This window comes from Nicotiana tabacum, chromosome 6 (genome assembly GCF_000715075.1).
Source record: "Nicotiana tabacum cultivar K326 chromosome 6, ASM71507v2, whole genome shotgun sequence".
NCBI classification, from domain to species: domain Eukaryota; kingdom Viridiplantae; phylum Streptophyta; class Magnoliopsida; order Solanales; family Solanaceae; genus Nicotiana; species Nicotiana tabacum.
In genome coordinates, this window is record NC_134085.1 from 23,638,433 (window position 1) to 23,648,027 (window position 9,595).

General features: G+C 33.5%; 1 long non-coding RNA gene across 1 annotated transcript; it reads left to right on the plus strand.

The window, feature by feature from the left end:
* The first annotated feature begins 6,695 nt into the window (after positions 1-6,695).
* On the plus strand, positions 6,696-8,975 carry LOC107785216 (uncharacterized). The gene is made up of 2 exons (XR_001647824.2): positions 6,696-6,918; positions 7,055-8,975. It is a non-coding gene; the product is annotated as an uncharacterized LOC107785216 (long non-coding RNA).
* The last annotated feature ends 620 nt before the right edge of the window (positions 8,976-9,595 follow it).

Genomic DNA, 9,595 nt, shown 5'->3' on the forward strand with positions numbered 1-9,595 from the left:
AGGAGTGGTGTTATTCAACAATAACCTACATATGCACTCTCTCCCGAGTTATGCACACGAAATAGGCACAACTAATTGAGGATCCTGTCAATTAACTACAACAAGAGCATAGTTGAATAAATAAAGATTGAAACTAGCAATTTGTATTCACATAAATAAGAAGTTCATCCCCCAATAGGTTCCATCAAAACCTTAGACAAAAGATTTAGCTACTCATAACTATGGGTAAACAAACTAAGATAAGATCCATTATAAACGAGCAAACAAAATCAAAGAAAAGAAGAAAGATGTTTTGGGTGATCTCTCACAATTGTTTTTCTTCCAAGATACTCTAAAAATCAATACATGCCTCTCCTGGGCGAAGTCTAGTGTTTAAAATCGGGGTTTTGGGCTAAAAATCCCGTGTTTTGCACTTTAGTCCCTGAAATTTCAGCCTCCTGCCGCGGTTCTGCCGCGATCGCGGTGGAACCGCGGCCAAACAGCTCCTCTGAATCTCCTTCTGTCCGCGAGCATCCGTCACCGCGGTTCTGCCGCGGTCGCGGTGGAACCGCGGCAGAGTCATTTTTCTGATTCTTCAGCCTGTTGGTTCACTTGGGACATTTCACGGTTGGCCTCTCTTTCTTCATTATTTTTGACTCCAAAAGTGCTCCCTAGCCTTCCTTAGTCATTTATAACATGCAAATCATGAAAAGCACTAATAAGAGCATTTTGTTATCATTTTTATTATTAAAACTATGCAAGAAAGCGGTTATTTAGGGCCTGATTATAGTTAAATTCACCTATTATCAGTTACATTATTAAATTATATTATTGGCAACAATATTATTTTTATTTCAGCCATAAAGTGCCTTTGTGGCCAAAAATGATTTGCCAATTAAAATTCTCAAATTTTATGTTAAAGGCGGGAGGACTTCCCCCTCTTTCTTTTTGTTTTTGGGCAAACCCTTCCCCTCTTTTGTCCCAAACCCTTCCCCAATTCCCCCAAACGCTTCAGCTAGAGCTCCAAAGAATGAGATCTGGATGATCCTTCGGCCTTCCCTCAACCCAAAATTAGGGCTTGAAATGGTAAGCTTCTTCCCCTCTTTTTCAAGGTTAGGTTTTTATTTGATTTCATGTAAATTTATAGAAAATTTGTCAGATTTGCTAAACTTTGGGTACAAATGGATCCTTATATTTCCGTAACTCGAATGCTTTATCACTGGCGGAATAACTTCATGACTTACTGTCAAATCCGAAAATTTTTCGGTTAAAATAGAAAATACAATTACCAGAATATATTATTTTCTATCTATGTATCAGTTTAAAAGGCACTGAAATAATTGTAGGTTGCGACTCCATTGATGTGGAAGATTTTGAGAAATTTATCTGCACTTCCCATATGCATTATCTCATTGTTTAGTTTTCTAACTTATTAGGTTTATCTTGGTTGAGCTTTCCCAACTACATACCTCTTGACATGTTTCGTCATAAACCTTTTCAAGCACTTCCATGATTAAATTTCTGAAGTTGGGATGCTTTTTGATTTGGAATTAGTCTATTAGACTATATTATGTTTGCTTTTCATTGTATTTATTTATCTAGGGACAGATATGCATCTAATGTATAGGTGTTGTATGTTTTACCAAATTTCAACTTAATAGAACTTTGTTGTTATAGCACTATAATGAAAAGCCTTTCATTCCTTGTTTATGTGATTTACTTTGCATTGTTGAAGCCTTATTTTACTTATTTGTTAAACTTTTTCTTTTTCATTGAACAGATTAGCAATTTGTTAAATCTTATGTGCAGGGGCGAGGGGCTAATATTGAGGTTAGACTCTTAACGTCACTTTAATTGAATAACCTTATATCTTCAAAAATTTTGTGCATTTGTCCTATAAGCTCGTTGCAGATAAATATCCTTTTTAGTAATCTTGTATTACTAGGGATATGGTTAAGACAGTAATAATTTTATATAACACGAAAACTCTGGCCTAGGCATCTTTTGCTTCTCTTTTGGATTAACAACTTAATATCAGCTATGCCATATACAATTTTATTCTTTTTTAGGGGAGTGGGGTTGGCAAAGTTGGGTGAAGAATAGTTAGTTGTCCACTTAATTTTTTCTTTTATAAGTAATATTCGGTTTGTTTTCATTTTGAACTCTTAAATGATATTCATTATCCTTTTATCTTAAGAATGGTGCCTACACATGATAGTATTATGTTTTTTAAGTTTCAGAGTAACCTGTGTATATATGGTGGCTCTTTCCATATGCATCACTAGTACATGTATTCTTATATCGATATTAATTTTTGTCATTAACAAATGGAGATTTGGAAACAAGAGGGGTTGCTCTGATAATAAGAAACCTCCACTTCCAACCAAGAGTTTGTGAGTTCGAGTCTCCCCAAGAGCAAGGTGTGAAGTTCTTGGAGGGAAGGATGTCGGGGGTCTATTTGGAAATAGTCTCTCTACCCCATGGTAGAGGTAAGGTCTGCGTACACACTACCCTCCCCAGACTCCACTAAATGGGATTATACTGGGTTGTTGTTGTTGTTGTAACAAACGGAGATTGTATATTTACTTTAGTAAGAGATGAGAACATGTAAAATGATTACAAAATCTTTTTACCTTTGAATTTGTTAATGGTGAACTCTTCATACTCCACAGAAGGATATGCAAAGGTATCAACATTCTATATTAGTGCTACACTTGAATTTTATTTTTTTCCTTACTCTAACTTGCATCTTTTTCAGCAAATCTATTGTTGCATCCTTGTGAGACTATTAGATTGTCAACTCATTTCCTTTGTATTTTATATTCCCTTAGTGTTGTTAACATATCATTCTTTCCCTTAGTTCCTTAAATTGCTGAACAAAGCAGCATCTAGAATTCAATTGGACGCAACATTATGCTAATAAGGAGCTATTTTCTCTAACTTCAATCAAGGTATGTTCCCACTTCATAATGCTTACTCTGTTTCATAACAAATGCAACATGTATTCAGATAGAGAATATTTTTTCTTGAATTTAGTTCCTCTAGGGAATTCAAGCATTGCTCCAGGGTATTTTTCAATTATTCTGTGTAAAAGATAATACAAGCTATACGCCATGGTTAAAAAATTTATGGTTTGATTAGTTTCTGAAAATTTCATATCTGGTATTTCATGTCACAAATTCTGATACTATTGAAAATGTAACGAGTTATTTTGAAAAATATGATAAGTTTAAAACGGAGTAAATTTTATATGGTTACAATATAATGATGTTTGCTTGTTACCCAATTGAGAATTTGTGTCTATGTATTATGTTATTGGTAAAGGGGATATTTTTGGATTATAGATATTTCAATCCTCTTTCTGTTGTTGTTTAAGCATTATCGCCATTGTGAAATTTTGGCATATCTCAATTTCAACTAAATGGAGGTTCTTTTATGTAAGAGCGACATCTTATCTTTAAAATAATTAGATATTCTTGTTGTCAGTAAGCTTATATTAGAAACACCAATATATAAGCATTAAGTAAACTCTTTAAGTAGCCTTGTTAGCTTATCTCAGACTAATGCTAATCTTTGATGGTTACAGAAAATTATGTTAGTCAAATCTTAAGATCTTATTGAGTTTCTTACCAACTTCTGGTTTTCATTGTATGTGCTACCTTTTTCTTCTGCATTCGATTGTCTTGATAAATTATACTTGGATTACTATTAGAATTTTCTAATTTCTTTCTCTCTTTTGATCCTTTGCTATTTTTTTAATATAGGAAGGATAAAGTTCTCCAACAACAGAAACAAAGTCAACCACAAACTTGAAGGAGTTTGAAGGTAAAGGAATAGTTTGGAAACATTTTATATTAGTTTTTGGGCCATTTATATATACAAAGAAAATGTATTATAATGTATATTAGAATACTTTATGTTGTTTGATTTTTTAGCAATGAAAAGTTCTTATATATTTCTATTTCTCATAATTGCCTTATTTACTATGAATTATTTTTTATTTTATGATAATTGCAATTGACGTGAATCATGATAATTTATAGGGACAATTTTATTTTGTCAGTACAAGCGATGTTTTTAGTGATGAAATGATTATCTTAGCTACAAAATTTTAAGCCAATTTTATTAAAGCAAATTTGTCACTAATTTTTATATTTAGGGACGAAATATCTTTTTGTGTATGATAGGTAATTTTTAGTGACAAAATTACATTTGTTCAACTATGAAATACATATAACTTTAGAGACAATTAATGTTGTCACTAATTAAACTAAATAGTTAGTGACGAGGTAGTTTCGTCGCTATTAATTGCCTCTTTAGTGATGAAAATGTACTATCAACTACAAGAATTTTATACTTTTTTGACAAATAAGTTCGTCACAAATACTATATGTTTGGGGACGAAAATCAATTTCGTAGTTAAAACAACTTTATTTAGTGATGAATCACTAAGTTGTTTTTGTATACCTTAGTGACGCATATTTAAGGACGAATGATTGACAATTTTTTTCGTCAAGAAAAGTTTTTTGTGACGAAATATTAATTTTAGGTGACAAAATAATTTGTCACTGATAATCGAATTTGTTGTAGTGCTTCTCCAAGTCAATCTTTAAGGTCATGTGGGTTATTTTGCCTCTTATTTTTTCAAAGTGTGTGATGTATTCCTGGACAATGATATCATTGTCAAGGCTCTCATGTTGGACAGAAAGCTTACCTGGCCGGGACCAATGATGTGGGCTAGGTATGGTTTGATTCTGTTGACTAGGATTTTAGTTACAGTTTTATAGGCAGTGTTGCATAGCCCTATGGGCCTAAAGTTTTTTTAGCATGGAGGCTTGGGGGCATTTTAGAATAAAGCACATGAGGGTCTCATTCATACTGGGGTACTTTATTTCAGATGAGAAGCATTCTTTGCAGAATTGGATGACATACTTTCCCACAATGTCCTAGTACTACTGGTAAAAGAATGGATGTAGTCCATCAGATCCCGGGGCTTTGAAGGGCTTGAATGAGAAAATGGCTCTTTTGATTTCACTATCTCTGCGGGAGAGAGCCATATTAGCTTTTTTGCACAGTGGATAGTGATGGATACAGGGGGAAGAAGTGGTATTGGAGATCGGGGATTGAGTATGTGAAGAAGTATAGAGATCCTTGAAAAAAAGCTGACAATGGAGACTTTGATTTCATGAGGTTTATGCAGCCAGTTCCCAGCCTCATCTTTGAGGGAGGAGATTCTATTTCTCCTTCTTCTATTTAGAGTAGAGGTATGGAAGAATCTAATGTTGGCATCCCCATCAAAGAGCCAGCTTATCCTAGCTTTCAATTTCCAGAAATCCTCTTTCATTCTTAAGGATTGAGTCTAATTCCTCGATTAGAAAGTTTTCGGAGGAACTGACTAAATTAGTAGTTAGGAGATTTCTGGATGTCAGCAGTCCTGGCCAACAATCTCTTCTTTTTGTGGAATATGTTACCAAAAGTATGCTTATTCCAATTGATGACATTATTTTTGAAAATCTTAGGAATTAAAGGATTAAGGTGGAATAAGTTGGGAAGGAGTCTGTGATTAATGCAGGGAAAGTTGGGTGACTGCACCCATATGGACTCGAATCTAAAGGGATTGACATTAACAACATGGGTGCAACAAATATTAGATTTCATTATTCTAAGAAGTGACGGTGTTTGCTTTAGTCCAAGACTTCTTATATGTATTTAAAATGGTACCAAAAAAACCCAGAGTAATTACAATAATATGACATCATAGAAAGTGATCGGAAATAAAAAATACTTTTTTTTATTGAGTGTTGCCCTTGTCAAGGAGGAAAATACGTGTTCGGTCCTATTTTGATTTGCTTTCACTGAACTATATTATACATCTAATTTTTATCTAATTAAGAAAATGGTTTAGGCAAGTCAAAAGTTTTATATAAGAACCAATGATCAAAACTCTTTTCTCATTTTGATTAACTCTTGAAATCGGAAGAAACAAAAGAAAAAAACAACTAATTTCAAATTTTTCACATAGTTATTAACTTACAAATTTTAGTTTTAAAGACCGTCTTTTTCTTTAGAGCCGAGACTCCTTATCCCTACTACCAAATGATACAAAAATATAGAATTATCTTAATTGTTCCAGAAAAGTTAAAGGTTACAACGATACACAAAAAATTCTGATTTATGCCCTCTTAATGCACTATAATATAAGGTGTAACCTTATCTCGTCTAAGAATACTTACTAAGATTATTTTAATCCAATTTTTCGTAACAGAGACTTTGTGGCTTATTAAAATGTGTTGAATGAAATAATGAAGGAAAATTCTACCTTTTTATCATATAAAAATTTGAAATTTTTATAACATCGAAACATTAAAAAAAAATAAAGATTTCAAATTTTAGTTCATTTTAATATTAACATTTACTTTTATATTATTGCTTCGAATTTATTAACCTCTAGATATACTTGATTTTTGTATAATCCGTATAAGGGAAACTTTTTTTTTCCCCAAACATGTAAAGAAAGAAGAAAAAATTTCAAGAAATTCTAATGATCTTTTTAAGTGTGTGTGTTCTACTATATAGAAGCGCCCTAAAGCAAGCAGGAGACCGTCGACATCCCTGCTTGCCTACCAAGGGCTATTTGGTCATTCAGTCCAGCTGTGTATTGAATTCTCTGTTATGACCTTATGGATGACGTGCGGCTTAAATTTGGGAGGGTTACATAGTCATTTTCACCTATACAACCTGCCAGCAACAATTTATATTTATGTAATTTTCTCTCTCTTCGGTATTCTCAACTTATTCTCCCGTTCCTCCATGGAATTTGCACTACTTTTGCATTTATAGCTTAAATTAATCAACTTCTGTTGTGGAAGCTCTACCAACTTTTTCACAGGATAAATTAGGTTTTGGGCTATTTCGTCGCTCCAACTTTGTTGCATCAAGGTAATCGCTTCGACGCTTCGAATCAATTTAATTGACTGTCTATGCCACGAAACTTCATCTCCGCTCTAGATTTGGTAGGCGTTTGCATTTTAGAGAAAAATTATGTCTGACTTTGCCCTATTTTGAATTTATATAGTTGCCGAACCTCTGGCTGAATGAGTTTTTGCTGCTTCGTTGGAACTGAAGAAAGGGGGAAATTTTACAATGGTGTCTGAATTGAATTTTAGAATTTTCGTGGGAATTTATTGTGAAAAATGGATTTTTACAGGAATTTTATTGTGACGGTTGGTATATAAAAATTATTTTTATTATTCTTTGTGGCGGGTAGGGGCTTAGTTACGTTCTTACGACTCTGTGTTCTGAAGATTTTCTGGTATTTGCATCAAAACAGTGTGCTTCTATTTTTGATTTTTCGCATAATCTTTTCAACGTTAGTGGTAATGCATTGCATTCGACAAACCTCAAAATCAAAGTTTTAAATAATGAAGCTCTTGCAATCATTTTCAAGACTGAATGGGAAAATTGGCTTATTGTGATGAACACTTTTGTTGGTTATTGCACATTCACACACGTTAACATAATAACAAATCCAATAGGACCAGGGGAAGAGTTTGTTTTCATTAAAAGAATTACATCTTGTTGTTACTGGTATTCTACAGGTGCCTTAATTATCTTCTGATCTTCTTATTGAACTATCTTTTCTAAATGGTTTACATCATTATATGGATTAAGTTTTTCCTGTCTTCCCTTGGATGGACTGCTCTGTCAGTAAAGTAACAGACATTTAGCTATATACATGGCCAATTAGTCATTAGTGAAGCCGGAGTCAATAAAGGTACTACTGGGAGAAATTGAAACCTTTGCTTCACATGAAAGGGAAAATTTACTAAAAGATGAGACTTCTAAGAGGAAGAACAACTTGCTTTGTTCCCTGCCAATTCGTGACAAATTTAGCATTATGCTACTAAGGGATTAAGTTAATCCACTTGAACTTACTTGGGAATCTTGAAATGAATTAATTCTATAAAGAGATAGCTTCAAGAAATACTTCTTGCCCTGTGTCCTAATTTCAGGAAGCTTTCAATGTAACACATTGGCTTTGCTTATAACCGGACAAATAGTAGGCTTATCTTGCTTGACTACAATGGTCCTAAGATGCATGAGGATGAGGTTATTTGCTTGTTGATGTTGATGTGATTAGAAAACTTGGTGCTTACTGATACTTCTTTTTGTCAAGTCGATTCTTGCTTAGCCCTATACCTCCAGAAATTTTTAAGTAAAATACTATTCATGGCATGTTGGAAATCTAAGTTTTTCTGTTGATAAAATATAGGTGTGACATATTCTTGCTGCTTCCCAGGAAAATCACTTTTGTCCTAATGTTGGCATGTACTGTTTTTGACTTACTAGAGTTTCTTAGTTGTGCTAAGGATAGTAAACAACCTCTTTATTATTTAAAAGTTCTCAAATAAGTTAAACTTGTTATAGTGCTATCTAGAATTTTGTTAGAGAACTCAGAGGTATGAATGTCAAAAGCATGTGGATTTTTTCTTTTACCATATGATGTTAGAGACAGAAAAATTGTAAAGTTCACCAAATTTTTCGTACTTTTTCTGTTATCTTTGACATGTAAAATGAGTCACTAGCTTAGATGAGTACTTTGTGCAGCTTTTTACTTCCTCTTTTATCATTATTACACATAAAAGTTCCATTTTTCCCGCCTATTGGAGCTCCTCCGAAGCCTTTTGATTATCATTTGGTTATTGCTCAAGCCAGTATTGGTGGTTTGGTGTTGCTCTTTGCTTCTTGTGCTAATTGCAAAAGCAATAAATTATAATGGTTAGGCAACCTTTTTATACAGTTTGTTAAGATATACAAATTAATGTTTATGTTCAGCTGAATATTATACAAGGGCTACTTTGGCCTTCTCCAAAAGTTTACTGAAAGCTAGAGCAACTTGACCGGTGGTGCAATATAAGAACTCCTCGGTACATACAAACCAGCAATTAATCTGCCTTCAGTCTGCTTCTGTTCATCTTCTTTCTTTCTCCACTTCATCTACAGATTTCTTTTTATGTTAAGTTTACTGATTTTGCTGCTACTTCCGACATCACCGATTATTGAAAGTCTTTGTGTAGGAAACCTGGTGCATTGATTTGAGCGGAATTTCTTGATCTTCCCCCACTCTGTTTTTTTCATGCGTTGCTTCTGGGTTTAATAAGTCTAAGGAATCACCAATTGTTGCTAGATCTCAATTTTTTTCTCCTTTCGCAACTTTTCTTTCAATTTGCCTACTATGTGTTTGTGAAATTGCCTTCTAAAAGTTCATCTTCCCATGTCATATACCAAGCTGAATCAGGATTCTCCCTAATCATATAAAATGTCAAAACTGAACCTCCCATGAGCACACATTTGAATGTATCTGTTGGATAAGATGGTATTAAAGAAGAAGTAACTGAAGTAGAAGAAATTTAAGCTATCTTTGACTAATAGTGCCATTATTCTGTCACAACAAGTTTTCAACTGATCTTGGAGTTTGAGAAAGCTTATGGAAACTTGTCTTTGTGGTTCTAGCTTAAAATAGAACTCCCAAATTCTGAAAGAGAGGCCAATATGTATTACAGTAGTCATTACCTATTTATCATTAATCACTAGCTTTGTTAGAGCCTTGGAGATA